Raw genomic sequence first — 20,000 nt, forward strand, 5'->3', positions numbered from 1 at the left:
ATTTCAGTTCATACCCAAGCTAATTCTGACGGCACGGAATGCTGATGACTTTCCTTGATTGACAAAACAATACCAAACATTTGACAGTTGAAGAGGACAAAAAGAGATGTCAGAAGTGGGATTCGAACCCACGCCGGGAGAACCCGACTGCGACCTGAACGCAGCGCCTTAGACCGCTCGGCCATCCTGACTGCTGGTAGCCTGTACACACCTGTATAAAGTATATCAGCGAGAGTCCTATGTATTGGTTTGGACACGGAAAATGCATTCCACCCACATTGAAAATATGGTCCTAAATCCAGTTTAGACCCTACCAAGGGCGGAAAAAGTGCATATGTAGACTTCAAGGCATGTATTGTGAAACGTTCAATGTATTTAAGTCGCCGTCAAGTGAATGTACTGGACCTACGATGTGGCAGGAAGAAAGGTGGGGATATGGCGTGAGCCCCATCATGCTTTGCTGGGTGTCAGATGCGGTCAGACTGTTATGTCTTGTGCACGAGCATTTACTGACTTGATTGTTATTACCTGCATTTATCCTGACAGCACATGTGACGGGGGTATAGCTCAGTGGTAGAGCATTCGACTGCAGATCGAGAGGTCCCCGGTTCGATCCCGGGTGCCCCCTCTATATGTTTTTTTTTCGCTGAATCAGTCATCAGTTAAGGAACAAGGAAGTCACACGAATCATACCAGACTCAGGCAATCCCATTTTGGACAGAGGAGTGTCTTCTTACTAGAAGAAGTGTGCAACTAAACCGAAACGATTCCAACTTTGTGCCATGCATCCATAAATACAAACTAGAAGACTCAGGTAATCCCATTTTGGACAGAGGAGCGTCTTCTCACTAAAAGTAAGTGTGCAACTAAATAGAAACGATTCCAACTTTGTGCCATGCATCCATAAATAAGAAATAGAAATTTCAGTTCATACCCAAGCTAATTCTGACGGCACGGGATGCTGATGACTTTCCTTGATTGACAAAACAATACCAAACAGGTGACAGTTGAAGAGGACAAAAAGAGTTGTCAGAAGTGGGATTCGAACCCGCACCGGGAGAACCGACTGCGACCTGAACGGAGCGCCTTAGACCGCTCGGCCATCCTGACTGCTGGTAGCCTGTACACACCTGTATAAAGTATATCAGCGAGAGTCCTATGTATTGGTTTGGACACGGAAAATGCATTCCACCCACATTGAAAATATGGTCCTAAATCCAGTTTAGACCCTACCAAGGGCGGAAAAAGTGCATATGTAGACGTCAAGGCATGTATTGTGAAACGTTCAATGTATTTAAGTCGCCGTCAAGTGAATGTACTGGACCTACGATGTGGCAGGAAGAAAGGTGGGGATATGGCGTGAGCCCCAGCATGCTTTGCTGGGTGTCAGATGCGGTCAGACTGTTATGTCTTGTGCACGAGCATTTACTGACTTGATTGTTATTACCTGCATTTATCCTGACAGCACATGTGACGGGGGTATAGCTCAGTGGTAGAGCATTCGACTGCAGATCGAGATGTCCCCGGTTCGATCCCGGGTGCCCCCTCTATATGTTTTTTTTTCGCTGAATCAGTCATCAGTTAAGGAACAAGGAAGTCACACGAATCATACCAGACTCAGGCAATCCCATTTTGGACAGAGGAGTGTCTTCTTACTAGAAGAAGTGTGCAACTAATCCGAAACGATTCCAACTTTGTGCCATGCATCCATAAATACAAACTAGAAGACTCAGGTAATCCCATTTTGGACAGAGGAGCGTCTTCTCACTAAAAGTAAGTGTGCAACTAAATAGAAACGATTCCAACTTTGTGCCATGCATCCATAAATAAGAAATAGAAATTTCAGTTCATACCCAAGCTAATTCTGACGGCACGGAATGCTGATGACTTTCCTTGATTGACAAAACAATACCAAACAGGTGACAGTTGAAGAGGACAAAAAGAGTTGTCAGAAGTGGGATTCGAACCCACGCCGGGAGAACCCGACTGCGACCTGAACGCAGCGCCTTAGACCGCTCGGCCATCCTGACTGCTGGTAGCCTGTACACACCTGTATAAAGTATATCAGCGAGAGTCCTATGTATTGGTTTGGACACGGAAAATGCATTCCACCCACATTGAAAATATGGTCCTAAATCCAGTTTAGACCCTACCAAGGGCGGAAAAAGTGCATATGTAGACTTCAAGGCATGTATTGTGAAACGTTCAATGTATTTAAGTCGCCGTCAAGTGAATGTACTGGACCTACGATGTGGCAGGAAGAAAGGTGGGGATATGGCGTGAGCCCCAGCATGCTTTGCTGGGTGTCAGATGCGGTCAGACTGTTATGTCTTGTGCACGAGCATTTACTGACTTGATTGTTATTACCTGCATTTATCCTGACAGCACATGTGACGGGGGTATAGCTCAGTGGTAGAGCATTCGACTGCAGATCGAGAGGTCCCCGGTTCGATCCCGGGTGCCCCCTGTATATGTTTTTTTTTCGCTGAATCAGTCATCAGTTAAGGAACAAGGAAGTCACACGAATCATACCAGACTCAGGCAATCCCATTTTGGACAGAGGAGTGTCTTCTTACTAGAAGAAGTGTGCAACTAAACCGAAACGATTCCAACTTTGTGCCATGCATCCATAAATACAAACTAGAAGACTCAGGTAATCCCATTTTGGACAGAGGAGCGTCTTCTCACTAAAAGTAAGTGTGCAACTAAATAGAAACGATTCCAACTTTGTGCCATGCATCCATAAATAAGAAATAGAAATTTCAGTTCATACCCAAGCTAATTCTGACGGCACGGAATTCTGATGACTTTCCTTGATTGACAAAACAATACCAAACATTTGACAGTTGAAGAGGACAAAAAGAGTTGTCAGAAGTGGGATTCGAACCCGCGCCGGGAGAACCGACTGCGACCTGAACGGAGCGCCTTAGACCGCTCGGCCATCCTGACTGCTGGTAGCCTGTACACACCTGTATAAAGTATATCAGCGAGAGTCCTATGTATTGGTTTGGACACGGAAAATGCATTCCACCCACATTGAAAATATGGTCCTAAATCCAGTTTAGACCCTACCAAGGGCGGAAAAAGTGCATATGTAGACGTCAAGGCATGTATTGTGAAACGTTCAATGTATTTAAGTCGCCGTCAAGTGAATGTACTGGACCTACGATGTGGCAGGAAGAAAGGTGGGGATATGGCGTGAGCCCCAGCATGCTTTGCTGGGTGTCAGATGCGGTCAGACTGTTATGTCTTGTGCACGAGCATTTACTGACTTGATTGTTATTACCTGCATTTATCCTGACAGCACATGTGACGGGGGTATAGCTCAGTGGTAGAGCATTCGACTGCAGATCGAGATGTCCCCGGTTCGATCCCGGGTGCCCCCTCTATATGTTTTTTTTTCGCTGAATCAGTCATCAGTTAAGGAACAAGGAAGTCACACGAATCATACCAGACTCAGGCAATCCCATTTTGGACAGAGGAGTGTCTTCTTACTAGAAGAAGTGTGCAACTAAACCGAAACGATTCCAACTTTGTGCCATGCATCCATAAATACAAACTAGAAGACTCAGGTAATCCCATTTTGGACAGAGGAGCGTCTTCTCACTAAAAGTAAGTGTGCAACTAAATAGAAACGATTCCAACTTTGTGCCATGCATCCATAAATAAGAAATAGAAATTTCAGTTCATACCCAAGCTAATTCTGACGGCACGGAATGCTGATGACTTTCCTTGATTGACAAAACAATACCAAACAGGTGACAGTTGAAGAGGACAAAAAGAGTTGTCAGAAGTGGGATTCGAACCCACGCCGGGAGAACCCGACTGCGACCTGAACGCAGCGCCTTAGACCGCTCGGCCATCCTGACTGCTGGTAGCCTGTACACACCTGTATAAAGTATATCAGCGAGAGTCCTATGTATTGGTTTGGACACGGAAAATGCATTCCACCCACATTGAAAATATGGTCCTAAATCCAGTTTAGACCCTACCAAGGGCGGAAAAAGTGCATATGTAGACTTCAAGGCATGTATTGTGAAACGTTCAATGTATTTAAGTCGCCGTCAAGTGAATGTACTGGACCTACGATGTGGCAGGAAGAAAGGTGGGGATATGGCGTGAGCCCCATCATGCTTTGCTGGGTGTCAGATGCGGTCAGACTGTTATGTCTTGTGCACGAGCATTTACTGACTTGATTGTTATTACCTGCATTTATCCTGACAGCACATGTGACGGGGGTATAGCTCAGTGGTAGAGCATTCGACTGCAGATCGAGAGGTCCCCGGTTCGATCCCGGGTGCCCCCTCTATATGTTTTTTTTTCGCTGAATCAGTCATCAGTTAAGGAACAAGGAAGTCACACGAATCATACCAGACTCAGGCAATCCCATTTTGGACAGAGGAGTGTCTTCTTACTAGAAGAAGTGTGCAACTAAACCGAAACGATTCCAACTTTGTGCCATGCATCCATAAATACAGACTAGAAGACTCAGGTAATCCCATTTTGGACAGAGGAGCGTCTTCTCACTAAAAGTAAGTGTGCAACTAAATAGAAACGATTCCAACTTTGTGCCATGCATCCATAAATAAGAAATAGAAATTTCAGTTCATACCCAAGCTAATTCTGACGGCACGGAATGCTGATGACTTTCCTTGATTGACAAAACAATACCAAACATTTGACAGTTGAAGAGGAGAAAAAGAGATGTCAGAAGTGGGATTCGAACCCACGCCGGGAGAACCCGACTGCGACCTGAACGCAGCGCCTTAGACCGCTCGGCCATCCTGACTGCTGGTAGCCTGTACACACCTGTATAAAGTATATCAGCGAGAGTCCTATGTATTGGTTTGGACACGGAAAATGCATTCCACCCACATTGAAAATATGGTCCTAAATCCAGTTTAGACCCTACCAAGGGCGGAAAAAGTGCATATGTAGACTTCAAGGCATGTATTGTGAAACGTTCAATGTATTTAAGTCGCCGTCAAGTGAATGTACTGGACCTACGATGTGGCAGGAAGAAAGGTGGGGATATGGCGTGAGCCCCAGCATGCTTTGCTGGGTGTCAGATGCGGTCAGACTGTTATGTCTTGTGCACGAGCATTTACTGACTTGATTGTTATTACCTGCATTTATCCTGACAGCACATGTGACGGGGGTATAGCTCAGTGGTAGAGCATTCGACTGCAGATCGAGAGGTCCCCGGTTCGATCCCGGGTGCCCCCTCTATATGTTTTTTTTTCGCTGAATCAGTCATCAGTTAAGGAACAAGGAAGTCACACGAATCATACCAGACTCAGGCAATCCCATTTTGGACAGAGGAGTGTCTTCTTACTAGAAGAAGTGTGCAACTAAACCGAAACGATTCCAACTTTGTGCCATGCATCCATAAATACAAACTAGAAGACTCAGGTAATCCCATTTTGGACAGAGGAGCGTCTTCTCACTAAAAGTAAGTGTGCAACTAAATAGAAACGATTCCAACTTTGTGCCATGCATCCATAAATAAGAAATAGAAATTTCAGTTCATACCCAAGCTAATTCTGACGGCACGGAATGCTGATGACTTTCCTTGATTGACAAAACAATACCAAACATTTGACAGTTGAAGAGGACAAAAAGAGATGTCAGAAGTGGGATTCGAACCCACGCCGGGAGAACCCGACTGCGACCTGAACGCAGCGCCTTAGACCGCTCGGCCATCCTGACTGCTGGTAGCCTGTACACACCTGTATAAAGTATATCAGCGAGAGTCCTATGTATTGGTTTGGACACGGAAAATGCATTCCACCCACATTGAAAATATGGTCCTAAATCCAGTTTAGACCCTACCAAGGGCGGAAAAAGTGCATATGTAGACTTCAAGGCATGTATTGTGAAACGTTCAATGTATTTAAGTCGCCGTCAAGTGAATGTACTGGACCTACGATGTGGCAGGAAGAAAGGTGGGGATATGGCGTGAGCCCCAGCATGCTTTGCTGGGTGTCAGATGCGGTCAGACTGTTATGAGCATTTACTGACTTGATTGTTATTACCTGCATTTATCCTGACAGCACATGTGACGGGGGTATAGCTCAGTGGTAGAGCATTCGACTGCAGATCGAGAGGTCCCCGGTTCGATCCCGGGTGCCCCCTGTATATGTTTTTTTTTCGCTGAATCAGTCATCAGTTAAGGAACAAGGAAGTCACACGAATCATACCAGACTCAGGCAATCCCATTTTGGACAGAGGAGTGTCTTCTTACTAGAAGAAGTGTGCAACTAAACCGAAACGATTCCAACTTTGTGCCATGCATCCATAAATACAGACTAGAAGACTCAGGTAATCCCATTTTGGACAGAGGAGCGTCTTCTCACTAAAAGTAAGTGTGCAACTAAATAGAAACGATTCCAACTTTGTGCCATGCATCCATAAATAAGAAATAGAAATTTCAGTTCATACCCAAGCTAATTCTGACGGCACGGAATGCTGATGACTTTCCTTGATTGACAAAACAATACCAAACATTTGACAGTTGAAGAGGAGAAAAAGAGATGTCAGAAGTGGGATTCGAACCCACGCCGGGAGAACCCGACTGCGACCTGAACGCAGCGCCTTAGACCGCTCGGCCATCCTGACTGCTGGTAGCCTGTACACACCTGTATAAAGTATATCAGCGAGAGTCCTATGTATTGGTTTGGACACGGAAAATGCATTCCACCCACATTGAAAATATGGTCCTAAATCCAGTTTAGACCCTACCAAGGGCGGAAAAAGTGCATATGTAGACTTCAAGGCATGTATTGTGAAACGTTCAATGTATTTAAGTCGCCGTCAAGTGAATGTACTGGACCTACGATGTGGCAGGAAGAAAGGTGGGGATATGGCGTGAGCCCCATCATGCTTTGCTGGGTGTCAGATGCGGTCAGACTGTTATGTCTTGTGCACGAGCATTTACTGACTTGATTGTTATTACCTGCATTTATCCTGACAGCACATGTGACGGGGGTATAGCTCAGTGGTAGAGCATTCGACTGCAGATCGAGAGGTCCCCGGTTCGATCCCGGGTGCCCCCTCTATATGTTTTTTTTTCGCTGAATCAGTCATCAGTTAAGGAACAAGGAAGTCACACGAATCATACCAGACTCAGGCAATCCCATTTGGGACAGAGGAGTGTCTTCTTACTAGAAGAAGTGTGCAACTAAACCGAAACGATTCCAACTTTGTGCCATGCATCCATAAATACAAACTAGAAGACTCAGGTAATCCCATTTTGGACAGAGGAGCGTCTTCTCACTAAAAGTAAGTGTGCAACTAAATAGAAACGATTCCAACTTTGTGCCATGCATCCATAAATAAGAAATAGAAATTTCAGTTCATACCCAAGCTAATTCTGACGGCACGGAATGCTGATGACTTTCCTTGATTGACAAAACAATACCAAACATTTGACAGTTGAAGAGGACAAAAAGAGATGTCAGAAGTGGGATTCGAACCCACGCCGGGAGAACCCGACTGCGACCTGAACGCAGCGCCTTAGACCGCTCGGCCATCCTGACTGCTGGTAGCCTGTACACACCTGTATAAAGTATATCAGCGAGAGTCCTATGTATTGGTTTGGACACGGAAAATGCATTCCACCCACATTGAAAATATGGTCCTAAATCCAGTTTAGACCCTACCAAGGGCGGAAAAAGTGCATATGTAGACTTCAAGGCATGTATTGTGAAACGTTCAATGTATTTAAGTCGCCGTCAAGTGAATGTACTGGACCTACGATGTGGCAGGAAGAAAGGTGGGGATATGGCGTGAGCCCCAGCATGCTTTGCTGGGTGTCAGATGCGGTCAGACTGTTATGTCTTGTGCACGAGCATTTACTGACTTGATTGTTATTACCTGCATTTATCCGGACAGCACATGTGACGGGGGTATAGCTCAGTGGTAGAGCATTCGACTGCAGATCGAGAGGTCCCCGGTTCGATCCCGGGTGCCCCCTCTATATGTTTTTTTTTCGCTGAATCAGTCATCAGTTAAGGAACAAGGAAGTCACACGAATCATACCAGACTCAGGCAATCCCATTTTGGACAGAGGAGTGTCTTCTTACTAGAAGAAGTGTGCAACTAAACCGAAACGATTCCAACTTTGTGCCATGCATCCATAAATACAAACTAGAAGACTCAGGTAATCCCATTTTGGACAGAGGAGCGTCTTCTCACTAAAAGTAAGTGTGCAACTAAATAGAAACGATTCCAACTTTGTGCCATGCATCCATAAATAAGAAATAGAAATTTCAGTTCATACCCAAGCTAATTCTGACGGCACGGAATGCTGATGACTTTCCTTGATTGACAAAACAATACCAAACATTTGACAGTTGAAGAGGACAAAAAGAGATGTCAGAAGTGGGATTCGAACCCACGCCGGGAGAACCCGACTGCGACCTGAACGCAGCGCCTTAGACCGCTCGGCCATCCTGACTGCTGGTAGCCTGTACACACCTGTATAAAGTATATCAGCGAGAGTCCTATGTATTGGTTTGGACACGGAAAATGCATTCCACCCACATTGAAAATATGGTCCTAAATCCAGTTTAGACCCTACCAAGGGCGGAAAAAGTGCATATGTAGACTTCAAGGCATGTATTGTGAAACGTTCAATGTATTTAAGTCGCCGTCAAGTGAATGTACTGGACCTACGATGTGGCAGGAAGAAAGGTGGGGATATGGCGTGAGCCCCAGCATGCTTTGCTGGGTGTCAGATGCGGTCAGACTGTTATGTCTTGTGCACGAGCATTTACTGACTTGATTGTTATTACCTGCATTTATCCGGACAGCACATGTGACGGGGGTATAGCTCAGTGGTAGAGCATTCGACTGCAGATCGAGAGGTCCCCGGTTCGATCCCGGGTGCCCCCTCTATATGTTTTTTTTTCGCTGAATCAGTCATCAGTTAAGGAACAAGGAAGTCACACGAATCATACCAGACTCAGGCAATCCCATTTGGGACAGAGGAGTGTCTTCTTACTAGAAGAAGTGTGCAACTAAACCGAAACGATTCCAACTTTGTGCCATGCATCCATAAATACAAACTAGAAGACTCAGGTAATCCCATTTTGGACAGAGGAGCGTCTTCTCACTAAAAGTAAGTGTGCAACTAAATAGAAACGATTCCAACTTTGTGCCATGCATCCATAAATAAGAAATAGAAATTTCAGTTCATACCCAAGCTAATTCTGACGGCACGGAATGCTGATGACTTTCCTTGATTGACAAAACAATACCAAACAGGTGACAGTTGAAGAGGACAAAAAGAGTTGTCAGAAGTGGGATTCGAACCCACGCCGGGAGAACCCGACTGCGACCTGAACGCAGCGCCTTAGACCGCTCGGCCATCCTGACTGCTGGTAGCCTGTACACACCTGTATAAAGTATATCAGCGAGAGTCCTATGTATTGGTTTGGACACGGAAAATGCATTCCACCCACATTGAAAATATGGTCCTAAATCCAGTTTAGACCCTACCAAGGGCGGAAAAAGTGCATATGTAGACTTCAAGGCATGTATTGTGAAACGTTCAATGTATTTAAGTCGCCGTCAAGTGAATGTACTGGACCTACGATGTGGCAGGAAGAAAGGTGGGGATATGGCGTGAGCCCCATCATGCTTTGCTGGGTGTCAGATGCGGTCAGACTGTTATGTCTTGTGCACGAGCATTTACTGACTTGATTGTTATTACCTGCATTTATCCTGACAGCACATGTGACGGGGGTATAGCTCAGTGGTAGAGCATTCGACTGCAGATCGAGAGGTCCCCGGTTCGATCCCGGGTGCCCCCTCTATATGTGTTTTTTTCGCTGAATCAGTCATCAGTTAAGGAACAAGGAAGTCACACGAATCATACCAGACTCAGGCAATCCCATTTTGGACAGAGGAGTGTCTTCTTACTAGAAGAAGTGTGCAACTAAACCGAAACGATTCCAACTTTGTGCCATGCATCCATAAATACAAACTAGAAGACTCAGGTAATCCCATTTTGGACAGAGGAGCGTCTTCTCACTAAAAGTAAGTGTGCAACTAAATAGAAACGATTCCAACTTTGTGCCATGCATCCATAAATAAGAAATAGAAATTTCAGTTCATACCCAAGCTAATTCTGACGGCACGGAATGCTGATGACTTTCCTTGATTGACAAAACAATACCAAACATTTGACAGTTGAAGAGGACAAAAAGAGATGTCAGAAGTGGGATTCGAACCCACGCCGGGAGAACCCGACTGCGACCTGAACGCAGCGCCTTAGACCGCTCGGCCATCCTGACTGCTGGTAGCCTGTACACACCTGTATAAAGTATATCAGCGAGAGTCCTATGTATTGGTTTGGACACGGAAAATGCATTCCACCCACATTGAAAATATGGTCCTAAATCCAGTTTAGACCCTACCAAGGGCGGAAAAAGTGCATATGTAGACTTCAAGGCATGTATTGTGAAACGTTCAATGTATTTAAGTCGCCGTCAAGTGAATGTACTGGACCTACGATGTGGCAGGAAGAAAGGTGGGGATATGGCGTGAGCCCCAGCATGCTTTGCTGGGTGTCAGATGCGGTCAGACTGTTATGTCTTGTGCACGAGCATTTACTGACTTGATTGTTATTACCTGCATTTATCCTGACAGCACATGTGACGGGGGTATAGCTCAGTGGTAGAGCATTCGACTGCAGATCGAGAGGTCCCCGGTTCGATCCCGGGTGCCCCCTCTATATGTTTTTTTTTCGCTGAATCAGTCATCAGTTAAGGAACAAGGAAGTCACACGAATCATACCAGACTCAGGCAATCCCATTTTGGACAGAGGAGTGTCTTCTTACTAGAAGAAGTGTGCAACTAAACCGAAACGATTCCAACTTTGTGCCATGCATCCATAAATACAAACTAGAAGACTCAGGTAATCCCATTTTGGACAGAGGAGCGTCTTCTCACTAAAAGTAAGTGTGCAACTAAATAGAAACGATTCCAACTTTGTGCCATGCATCCATAAATAAGAAATAGAAATTTCAGTTCATACCCAAGCTAATTCTGACGGCACGGAATGCTGATGACTTTCCTTGATTGACAAAACAATACCAAACATTTGACAGTTGAAGAGGACAAAAAGAGATGTCAGAAGTGGGATTCGAACCCACGCCGGGAGAACCCGACTGCGACCTGAACGCAGCGCCTTAGACCGCTCGGCCATCCTGACTGCTGGTAGCCTGTACACACCTGTATAAAGTATATCAGCGAGAGTCCTATGTATTGGTTTGGACACGGAAAATGCATTCCACCCACATTGAAAATATGGTCCTAAATCCAGTTTAGACCCTACCAAGGGCGGAAAAAGTGCATATGTAGACTTCAAGGCATGTATTGTGAAACGTTCAATGTATTTAAGTCGCCGTCAAGTGAATGTACTGGACCTACGATGTGGCAGGAAGAAAGGTGGGGATATGGCGTGAGCCCCAGCATGCTTTGCTGGGTGTCAGATGCGGTCAGACTGTTATGTCTTGTGCACGAGCATTTACTGACTTGATTGTTATTACCTGCATTTATCCGGACAGCACATGTGACGGGGGTATAGCTCAGTGGTAGAGCATTCGACTGCAGATCGAGAGGTCCCCGGTTCGATCCCGGGTGCCCCCTCTATATGTTTTTTTTTCGCTGAATCAGTCATCAGTTAAGGAACAAGGAAGTCACACGAATCATACCAGACTCAGGCAATCCCATTTGGGACAGAGGAGTGTCTTCTTACTAGAAGAAGTGTGCAACTAAACCGAAACGATTCCAACTTTGTGCCATGCATCCATAAATACAAACTAGAAGACTCAGGTAATCCCATTTTGGACAGAGGAGCGTCTTCTCACTAAAAGTAAGTGTGCAACTAAATAGAAACGATTCCAACTTTGTGCCATGCATCCATAAATAAGAAATAGAAATTTCAGTTCATACCCAAGCTAATTCTGACGGCACGGAATGCTGATGACTTTCCTTGATTGACAAAACAATACCAAACAGGTGACAGTTGAAGAGGACAAAAAGAGTTGTCAGAAGTGGGATTCGAACCCACGCCGGGAGAACCCGACTGCGACCTGAACGCAGCGCCTTAGACCGCTCGGCCATCCTGACTGCTGGTAGCCTGTACACACCTGTATAAAGTATATCAGCGAGAGTCCTATGTATTGGTTTGGACACGGAAAATGCATTCCACCCACATTGAAAATATGGTCCTAAATCCAGTTTAGACCCTATCAAGGGCGGAAAAAGTGCATATGTAGACTTCAAGGCATGTATTGTGAAACGTTCAATGTATTTAAGTCGCCGTCAAGTGAATGTACTGGACCTACGATGTGGCAGGAAGAAAGGTGGGGATATGGCGTGAGCCCCATCATGCTTTGCTGGGTGTCAGATGCGGTCAGACTGTTATGTCTTGTGCACGAGCATTTACTGACTTGATTGTTATTACCTGCATTTATCCGGACAGCACATGTGACGGGGGTATAGCTCAGTGGTAGAGCATTCGACTGCAGATCGAGAGGTCCCCGGTTCGATCCCGGGTGCCCCCTCTATATGTTTTTTTTTCGCTGAATCAGTCATCAGTTAAGGAACAAGGAAGTCACACGAATCATACCAGACTCAGGCAATCCCATTTGGGACAGAGGAGTGTCTTCTTACTAGAAGAAGTGTGCAACTAAACCGAAACGATTCCAACTTTGTGCCATGCATCCATAAATACAAACTAGAAGACTCAGGTAATCCCATTTTGGACAGAGGAGCGTCTTCTCACTAAAAGTAAGTGTGCAACTAAATAGAAACGATTCCAACTTTGTGCCATGCATCCATAAATAAGAAATAGAAATTTCAGTTCATACCCAAGCTAATTCTGACGGCACGGAATGCTGATGACTTTCCTTGATTGACAAAACAATACCAAACAGGTGACAGTTGAAGAGGACAAAAAGAGTTGTCAGAAGTGGGATTCGAACCCACGCCGGGAGAACCCGACTGCGACCTGAACGCAGCGCCTTAGACCGCTCGGCCATCCTGACTGCTGGTAGCCTGTACACACCTGTATAAAGTATATCAGCGAGAGTCCTATGTATTGGTTTGGACACGGAAAATGCATTCCACCCACATTGAAAATATGGTCCTAAATCCAGTTTAGACCCTACCAAGGGCGGAAAAAGTGCATATGTAGACTTCAAGGCATGTATTGTGAAACGTTCAATGTATTTAAGTCGCCGTCAAGTGAATGTACTGGACCTACGATGTGGCAGGAAGAAAGGTGGGGATATGGCGTGAGCCCCATCATGCTTTGCTGGGTGTCAGATGCGGTCAGACTGTTATGTCTTGTGCACGAGCATTTACTGACTTGATTGTTATTACCTGCATTTATCCTGACAGCACATGTGACGGGGGTATAGCTCAGTGGTAGAGCATTCGACTGCAGATCGAGAGGTCCCCGGTTCGATCCCGGGTGCCCCCTCTATATGTTTTTTTTTTCGCTGAATCAGTCATCAGTTAAGGAACAAGGAAGTCACACGAATCATACCAGACTCAGGCAATCCCATTTTGGACAGAGGAGTGTCTTCTTACTAGAAGAAGTGTGCAACTAAACCGAAACGATTCCAACTTTGTGCCATGCATCCATAAATACAAACTAGAAGACTCAGGTAATCCCATTTTGGACAGAGGAGCGTCTTCTCACTAAAAGTAAGTGTGCAACTAAATAGAAACGATTCCAACTTTGTGCCATGCATCCATGAATAAGAAATAGAAATTTCAGTTCATACCCAAGCTAATTCTGACGGCACGGAATGCTGATGACTTTCCTTGAATGACAAAACAATACCAAACATTTGACAGTTGAAGAGGACAAAAAGAGTTGTCAGAAGTGGGATTCGAACCCACGCCGGGAGAACCCGACTGCGACCTGAACGCAGCGCCTTAGACCGCTCGGCCATCCTGACTGCTGGTAGCCTGTACACACCTGTATAAAGTATATCAGCGAGAGTCCTATGTATTGGTTTGGACACGGAAAATGCATTCCACCCACATTGAAAATATGGTCCTAAATCCAGTTTAGACCCTACCAAGGGCGGAAAAAGTGCATATGTAGACTTCAAGGCATGTATTGTGAAACGCTCAATGTATTTAAGTCGCCGTCAAGTGAATGTACTGGACCTACGATGTGGCAGGAAGAAAGGTGGGGATATGGCGTGAGCCCCAGCATGCTTTGCTGGGTGTCAGATGCGGTCAGACTGTTATGTCTTGTGCACGAGCATTTACTGACTTGATTGTTATTACCTGCATTTATCCGGACAGCACATGTGACGGGGGTATAGCTCAGTGGTAGAGCATTCGACTGTGGATGGACTGGGTTACCTCCCTTGAATTGGAGGTGTATGGACGGACTTTCGAGAGAGTGACAAGTTTTCTCGGAGATAGTCATTTAAAGGAACGTTTGAACTTGAATTTGGTGCCCAAAGGTAGGATAACATTTACAGTGTAATTGTATGTGAACCTGCCTCGTTAGCAAGCACTTAGGTGCGTGCTATATACGGTCGCTGTATTGTTGACATCTTGCTGACTGGAGACAAAATGGCGGACTCCTATTCAAAAAGAAAATATCAGAAAGATTGCACAATTGAAGTTCTTGTAGGAGACAACAGAGTTGTAACCGCAAGCACGCTTTGCAATGTTTTGTTGGAGTATGTATCTGATGTGTGGGCATGTGTGTTGAAAGGCACAGATTGCTTTGATGTAACAGTCCCTGACAGCACCGAGGCAAGGATTCTTGCTGAAACAAATGACTTAGTTATAGAAGATCAGAAGATCTCATTCAGACTGCTTCAGAGTGACAGTGTAGTGGTGTCATTTCTTCATCTCCTACCGTACATCGATGATGAAGAAATAGAAAAACTTCTCAGTAAGAGAGGAATAACTATGAAAAGTGACATCAAGCACAGAACTCTGAAAGGCACACACATTTTTGATGGTACAAGATATGTGAGGGTGGTATTTCCCCCTGAATGTAATTCATTATCGTATTCAATGGGATTTAACACCCTGGATGGATACAGGTATTTTAGAGTTATACACAATAACCAAGAACGGTTATGCTTCAAGTGCAATTCTGGAGGTCACGTGGTGAAGGATTGTCCTAACACCAAATGTTATAAATGCAGTGGAAGTGGACACATTGCCAGAAATTGCAAAGCAGAAGAAAATCAGGAACGTAGTTGTCATATCTGTTTTCGTTCAATTGAAATCTGCAACTGTTTCTCCGATATAGAGGATGAGGAAAGGTTTAGCGATTCTGATTCAGATTTGGAGAGGGAGTTAGCCCCAACAAAATCCTGGGATGAGGTTCCTCTGGAACATATTTCCGCGTCAAAGGAGAATCATGCTGATGGAACAGAAGAAACCAAGAGAAATCAAAAAGAAGAGACAAAATTACAAGGAACTGAAAAAACGGCGAAGGAAGACAATACGCAAGTAATTCCATTTGCTGAGGATATTTCTGATTGCGAGAAGCAGGACAAGAACGCTTTGCTTCAGGAAAGCCTGGACACAAGAGAAGAGGATAAAGACATTCAAAAACCAACCGGTGTATCATCTGCAAAGTGGACAATTGCTTCGCGTAAACGTGCAAGAAGGCACAAACTGCAGCCTAAATTATCAGAGACGGTATTACAAAACAATGACTTGAAAAATAAAGTGAGAGAAAGTAAAAAAGACCAACAAAAGAAAAAGAAAGCAGAAAAGGTCAATGACAGAAGAGAATTATCAGGTGTGTTGGAAAATGTTATGGAAACTCCATAATGTTGTCTAGTAAGCATATATTTCTCTTTTCTGCAATGGTCACAGTATGGTCATGGAATGTAAATGGACTCCGGGATATAGCCAAAATGCAAAATGTATTTGCACTAATTAGGAATTCTCAAGTCAATATTGCTTTTTTGCAGGAAACATTTTGGTCGGATGAATATATAGAAAAATATAAACATTTGTGGCCAGGAACTATTTTATATTCTAATGCAGAAAATGATAGAAGAGGTGTAGCTATATTAGTCTCAGATGGTTTTGAGGAAAATGTTAAGCTGCTTAGAAAAGATGAAGAAGGAAGATTAATAAAGGCTTCCCTAGCTATTGAAGATAGATCAGTTGCTTTATTAAACGTATATGCCCCAAATGAGAGTAAAGAGAGAATAGATTTTTTCAAGAATTTGACAACATGGATTGAGAAAGAACACATAATTTGTGCTGGGGATTTTAATGAGATATTAAATCCTTTACTTGATAAAGGCATCAACCATATATCGTTTAATATTCAAAGTAGCAATGTTTTAAACGATTTTCTCTCTGACAACAGCCTAGTTGATATATGGAGATATAAGAACTATGACAAAAAAGAATTTACCAGAATACAGTCTGTGTTAGGAAGTATGAAACAATCTAGAATTGATCTGATAATTGTTTCAAGAGATCTCATTACAAGTGCTGTAAATAGTTACATTAGATATTCCTCTGTGAGCGATCACAGTATAGTAGCCCTCAGATTGGACATTTCTTCAGTAGAAAGAGGTCCTGGGGTATGGATTTTTAATAATCAGCTTCTGGAAGATTTCACATTCTATTTACGAATTATTGCATTAATAGAGGAGGCAAAACAATGCCCTTTACTTAAAACAGATCCATTGATATGGTGGGATCACTTAAAATACAAATTTAAAACATTTTCCAGATTTTATGCATCTAAGAAAAACAGGGAAGCAAAAGCTGATTATTATAAAATTCAAAATAAGCTTAGAATTGAATATCATAAAATATCCTCCATTCCTGGCTATAAATCTACCGATTTACAATTATTGGAAAGTGAACTAGAGGTGTATGAGAATAATAAATGCAAGGGTGCTATTCTCAGGTCAAAAGCTCAGTGCACGCTGGAGTCAGATAAAAACACAACTTACTTTTTGAACCTTGAAAAAAGTAAACAACAGGCTAATTCAATAAAATCACTGTACAAGGAAGATGGTACTATAGCCAGGAATACAGAGGATATTTTAGATACTGCTCAGCAATTTTACTCATCCTTATTTACTACTGAGCAATGTGATTTCGTAAAACAACAAAGTCTCATTGATAATATTGGGAAAAAACTTTCTGAAGAAGAAAAACAATCATGTGACGTACCTATTTCTCAGAGTGAGCTTACAAAAGCACTCAAAGGAATGAAAAAGAATAAATCACCGGGTCCGGACGGCCTAACTGTTGAGTTTTATTTAAAGTTTTGGAATATTTTATGTCCCTTCTTTTTAGAAGTTGTAGATGGTATATACAAAGAGCATAATCTTTCTCGCTCCATGAAAAAGAGTATTATTAGTTTATTTTATAAAAAGAAAGGTGACAAAAGGGACATTAAGTGTTACAGACCTATCTCATTGATTAATGTAGACTCTAAGCTCATTTCTAGAGTGTTGTCGTTGAGATTGAGAAATGTGAAGGCTTCAGTTGTCTCCCCTGAACAATCTTGTTGCATACCAGGAAGAGACATAGCCAGTAACCTACATTCTGTTAGAGATGTCATTGATGTTGTCAGTAATCATAATGATGACTCCTATCTCATTAAAATAGATCAAGAAAAAGCCTTTGATAGGGTATCGCACCAATATTTATTTCAAATTCTTAGGAAATTTAACTTTGGAGATTTTTTCATTTCATGGATTAAGATCCTATATACTGATATAAAGAGTTCTGTGAAATGCAATGGTCATTTGACACCATACTTCACTTTAACTCGTGGAGTTAGGCAGGGGGATCCAATGAGCTCTATGCTATATGTGTTGGTGTCAGAGCCACTGAATTTAATAATAAAAAAACAATCCTGATATTCATGGAATTAACATCAGTAATGATATTAATTCTTTGATATACCAACATGCTGATGACACAACAGTTACTGTCTCAGATGTTAACTCTGTCCTTGAAACATTTAGTACAGTTAACTTCTATTGTGAGGCAACGGGTGCAAAAATCAATATTGAAAAATCGGAAATTTTGTTATTGGGTAAAACAAGGTTTAGAGATTTTTCAATCAACATTCCGGTTAAAGTGAAAAGAGATTGTATAGAAGTATTGGGCATTTATTTCGGCATCGACAAAGCGATGTGTGAAACTTTAAACTGGAGGAAGAAAATAGACAAAATACAAGCACTGTTAAATTCATGGCTGCGTAGACAGTTAACCTTACAAGGCAGAGCCATTGTTATTAATATCCTTATGAGCTCTCGTTTGTGGTATATGTTCACTGTACTACCTGTTCCATATTGGGTGGAGAATAAATTTACACAAATGTTTAGACACTTTTTATGGCATAACAAACCTGCCAAAATAGCACACGGTACATGCATTGGTGTTTGTTTAGATGGAGGTCTTAATATACCAGATTTACGTTTAAAAAAATATGCTTTAAGGCTGAAATTACTGAGAGCCTATGTCAATTGTCAGCTCAGTTGTATTTGGAAACAAACATTTGTATATTTTATGTCACATCTTCTGAAAATGAACTTAGGAATTGATGCTTTAAGCCTTGAATATGATAAAGCCTATTTACAGAATATAAGTCCATTTTATGCAGAGTTACTAGCTGCATGGAATGAATTGAATGAAGGAAAAAGACCATTACTTAAAAAGGTAGATGATATCATGAATCAGCCAATATTTAAGAATCCATTGATTACATTCAATGGAAAAACTCTTATGTTTCAGTCATTTATTTCAAGTGGAATTATTTGCATCAAGCATATTTGTTTTGAAGTTATTCCAAAATTCATGTCTGGACACATTATTGTTAATATAATCCATGACACCTTACCTGAGATGGATGTAAGTACCATACAACAATGTTATGCCATTATTTTATTAGCGCTTCCGTCAGAGTGGAAAAAGATCATTTTGTCAGATGTTGCCACTAACTCCCCATCAAGAGACATAACATGCACTGTTCAAAACCAGGATCTGTCTGTCGATTTATTCACAACAAAATTTTGTTATGAAGTTCTCAGGAAAAAACATTTCAAGGAACCAGTAGCTATCGCTTGGTGGAATCAGCTTGCACTGGATATTAATTGGAAAGATATTTGGATGAATGTATGGGAAAAAGATAAATCAACAGACTCCATACAGTTAGATTTTAAAATTGCACATAATATTGTTTTCACATATGATAAACTTCTAAAAATTGGACTGTCAAACACTGATGTTTGTCCAGTGTGTCACATACAAACAGAAGACATTCTACATCTGTTCCTCTTCTGCAAGGAGTTATCGCCCTTGCAAGACCTCATCATTGAAATGTTGACAGATGTGTGCCAGGACACAGGCTTTAGTTTTGGACAGTTATCTATCTGGTTATTGTTTGGGTTCTTACCAGAAAAGAAGTTGTCGTCTAAAGCATTCATGGACATTGTATTCTCAATTTATCGTCTAGCTGTATTTAAAAGGAGGGTGATATTGAGCCAAAACATGATTTCATTTCACATGAAGGCATTTTTCAAATCATTGATAAGACGTCATTTTAGCCTGTTGTTCTTCAAATATTCCAAAGCAAATCAATCACACATTTTCATTCAAAAATATGTCATGAGCAATACATTCATATCGTTGGATGGAAAAGACATTGTTCTACACTCACCGTTAGATTAGAATATTACATAATGCTTTATAAATACAGAGGTACTCAGATTAGCTACATTAAATATATTATACATTTATTCGGGTATATTTCTTCATTGTAAACTATGAAAAACTTCTGAACATTTCTATGAAAATATACTTCCTCTCTTTTCAATTGAAATGTTAGGCACTGCCACCCCAAATCTGTGATACATATTTTATTTATGAGGTGGTACTGTAAGGACTGTCTGCGACTGTAATTCTACAATTTTGTGAATAAATATTTTAATGAAAAAAAAAGAGCATTCGACTGC

The 20,000-nt window shown here is 42.5% G+C and overlaps 31 non-coding genes across 31 annotated transcripts; 15 read left to right on the top strand and 16 right to left on the bottom strand.

The window, feature by feature from the left end:
* Positions 1–107: 107 nt before the first annotated feature.
* Trnal-cag (transfer RNA leucine (anticodon CAG)) lies at positions 108–191 on the bottom strand. The gene has a single exon. It is a non-coding gene; the product is annotated as a tRNA-Leu (tRNA).
* Positions 192–556: 365 nt separating this feature from the next.
* Positions 557–628, top strand: Trnac-gca (transfer RNA cysteine (anticodon GCA)). Its single transcript has one exon. It is a non-coding gene; the product is annotated as a tRNA-Cys (tRNA).
* A 399-nt stretch (positions 629–1,027) lies between these two features.
* Positions 1,028–1,110, bottom strand: Trnal-cag (transfer RNA leucine (anticodon CAG)). Its single transcript has one exon. It is a non-coding gene; the product is annotated as a tRNA-Leu (tRNA).
* A 365-nt stretch (positions 1,111–1,475) lies between these two features.
* Positions 1,476–1,547, top strand: Trnac-gca (transfer RNA cysteine (anticodon GCA)). The gene has a single exon. It is a non-coding gene; the product is annotated as a tRNA-Cys (tRNA).
* A 399-nt stretch (positions 1,548–1,946) lies between these two features.
* On the bottom strand, positions 1,947–2,030 carry Trnal-cag (transfer RNA leucine (anticodon CAG)). The gene has a single exon. It is a non-coding gene; the product is annotated as a tRNA-Leu (tRNA).
* Positions 2,031–2,395: 365 nt separating this feature from the next.
* Positions 2,396–2,467, top strand: Trnac-gca (transfer RNA cysteine (anticodon GCA)). Its single transcript has one exon. It is a non-coding gene; the product is annotated as a tRNA-Cys (tRNA).
* A 399-nt stretch (positions 2,468–2,866) lies between these two features.
* Positions 2,867–2,949, bottom strand: Trnal-cag (transfer RNA leucine (anticodon CAG)). The gene has a single exon. It is a non-coding gene; the product is annotated as a tRNA-Leu (tRNA).
* A 365-nt stretch (positions 2,950–3,314) lies between these two features.
* Positions 3,315–3,386, top strand: Trnac-gca (transfer RNA cysteine (anticodon GCA)). Its single transcript has one exon. It is a non-coding gene; the product is annotated as a tRNA-Cys (tRNA).
* Positions 3,387–3,785: 399 nt separating this feature from the next.
* Trnal-cag (transfer RNA leucine (anticodon CAG)) lies at positions 3,786–3,869 on the bottom strand. The gene has a single exon. It is a non-coding gene; the product is annotated as a tRNA-Leu (tRNA).
* Positions 3,870–4,234: 365 nt separating this feature from the next.
* Trnac-gca (transfer RNA cysteine (anticodon GCA)) lies at positions 4,235–4,306 on the top strand. Its single transcript has one exon. It is a non-coding gene; the product is annotated as a tRNA-Cys (tRNA).
* Positions 4,307–4,705: 399 nt separating this feature from the next.
* Positions 4,706–4,789, bottom strand: Trnal-cag (transfer RNA leucine (anticodon CAG)). The gene has a single exon. It is a non-coding gene; the product is annotated as a tRNA-Leu (tRNA).
* Positions 4,790–5,154: 365 nt separating this feature from the next.
* On the top strand, positions 5,155–5,226 carry Trnac-gca (transfer RNA cysteine (anticodon GCA)). The gene has a single exon. It is a non-coding gene; the product is annotated as a tRNA-Cys (tRNA).
* A 399-nt stretch (positions 5,227–5,625) lies between these two features.
* On the bottom strand, positions 5,626–5,709 carry Trnal-cag (transfer RNA leucine (anticodon CAG)). Its single transcript has one exon. It is a non-coding gene; the product is annotated as a tRNA-Leu (tRNA).
* A 354-nt stretch (positions 5,710–6,063) lies between these two features.
* Trnac-gca (transfer RNA cysteine (anticodon GCA)) lies at positions 6,064–6,135 on the top strand. The gene has a single exon. It is a non-coding gene; the product is annotated as a tRNA-Cys (tRNA).
* Positions 6,136–6,534: 399 nt separating this feature from the next.
* Positions 6,535–6,618, bottom strand: Trnal-cag (transfer RNA leucine (anticodon CAG)). The gene has a single exon. It is a non-coding gene; the product is annotated as a tRNA-Leu (tRNA).
* A 365-nt stretch (positions 6,619–6,983) lies between these two features.
* On the top strand, positions 6,984–7,055 carry Trnac-gca (transfer RNA cysteine (anticodon GCA)). The gene has a single exon. It is a non-coding gene; the product is annotated as a tRNA-Cys (tRNA).
* A 399-nt stretch (positions 7,056–7,454) lies between these two features.
* On the bottom strand, positions 7,455–7,538 carry Trnal-cag (transfer RNA leucine (anticodon CAG)). The gene has a single exon. It is a non-coding gene; the product is annotated as a tRNA-Leu (tRNA).
* Positions 7,539–7,903: 365 nt separating this feature from the next.
* Positions 7,904–7,975, top strand: Trnac-gca (transfer RNA cysteine (anticodon GCA)). The gene has a single exon. It is a non-coding gene; the product is annotated as a tRNA-Cys (tRNA).
* Positions 7,976–8,374: 399 nt separating this feature from the next.
* On the bottom strand, positions 8,375–8,458 carry Trnal-cag (transfer RNA leucine (anticodon CAG)). Its single transcript has one exon. It is a non-coding gene; the product is annotated as a tRNA-Leu (tRNA).
* Positions 8,459–8,823: 365 nt separating this feature from the next.
* Positions 8,824–8,895, top strand: Trnac-gca (transfer RNA cysteine (anticodon GCA)). Its single transcript has one exon. It is a non-coding gene; the product is annotated as a tRNA-Cys (tRNA).
* Positions 8,896–9,294: 399 nt separating this feature from the next.
* Positions 9,295–9,378, bottom strand: Trnal-cag (transfer RNA leucine (anticodon CAG)). The gene has a single exon. It is a non-coding gene; the product is annotated as a tRNA-Leu (tRNA).
* Positions 9,379–9,743: 365 nt separating this feature from the next.
* Trnac-gca (transfer RNA cysteine (anticodon GCA)) lies at positions 9,744–9,815 on the top strand. Its single transcript has one exon. It is a non-coding gene; the product is annotated as a tRNA-Cys (tRNA).
* Positions 9,816–10,214: 399 nt separating this feature from the next.
* Trnal-cag (transfer RNA leucine (anticodon CAG)) lies at positions 10,215–10,298 on the bottom strand. Its single transcript has one exon. It is a non-coding gene; the product is annotated as a tRNA-Leu (tRNA).
* A 365-nt stretch (positions 10,299–10,663) lies between these two features.
* Positions 10,664–10,735, top strand: Trnac-gca (transfer RNA cysteine (anticodon GCA)). Its single transcript has one exon. It is a non-coding gene; the product is annotated as a tRNA-Cys (tRNA).
* A 399-nt stretch (positions 10,736–11,134) lies between these two features.
* Trnal-cag (transfer RNA leucine (anticodon CAG)) lies at positions 11,135–11,218 on the bottom strand. Its single transcript has one exon. It is a non-coding gene; the product is annotated as a tRNA-Leu (tRNA).
* Positions 11,219–11,583: 365 nt separating this feature from the next.
* Trnac-gca (transfer RNA cysteine (anticodon GCA)) lies at positions 11,584–11,655 on the top strand. Its single transcript has one exon. It is a non-coding gene; the product is annotated as a tRNA-Cys (tRNA).
* A 399-nt stretch (positions 11,656–12,054) lies between these two features.
* On the bottom strand, positions 12,055–12,138 carry Trnal-cag (transfer RNA leucine (anticodon CAG)). Its single transcript has one exon. It is a non-coding gene; the product is annotated as a tRNA-Leu (tRNA).
* A 365-nt stretch (positions 12,139–12,503) lies between these two features.
* On the top strand, positions 12,504–12,575 carry Trnac-gca (transfer RNA cysteine (anticodon GCA)). Its single transcript has one exon. It is a non-coding gene; the product is annotated as a tRNA-Cys (tRNA).
* A 399-nt stretch (positions 12,576–12,974) lies between these two features.
* Positions 12,975–13,058, bottom strand: Trnal-cag (transfer RNA leucine (anticodon CAG)). The gene has a single exon. It is a non-coding gene; the product is annotated as a tRNA-Leu (tRNA).
* Positions 13,059–13,423: 365 nt separating this feature from the next.
* Positions 13,424–13,495, top strand: Trnac-gca (transfer RNA cysteine (anticodon GCA)). The gene has a single exon. It is a non-coding gene; the product is annotated as a tRNA-Cys (tRNA).
* A 400-nt stretch (positions 13,496–13,895) lies between these two features.
* Trnal-cag (transfer RNA leucine (anticodon CAG)) lies at positions 13,896–13,979 on the bottom strand. Its single transcript has one exon. It is a non-coding gene; the product is annotated as a tRNA-Leu (tRNA).
* Between the last annotated feature and the right edge of the window lie 6,021 nt (positions 13,980–20,000).

This window comes from Haliotis asinina, chromosome 6 (genome assembly GCF_037392515.1).
Source record: "Haliotis asinina isolate JCU_RB_2024 chromosome 6, JCU_Hal_asi_v2, whole genome shotgun sequence".
Taxonomy (NCBI): domain Eukaryota; kingdom Metazoa; phylum Mollusca; class Gastropoda; order Lepetellida; family Haliotidae; genus Haliotis; species Haliotis asinina.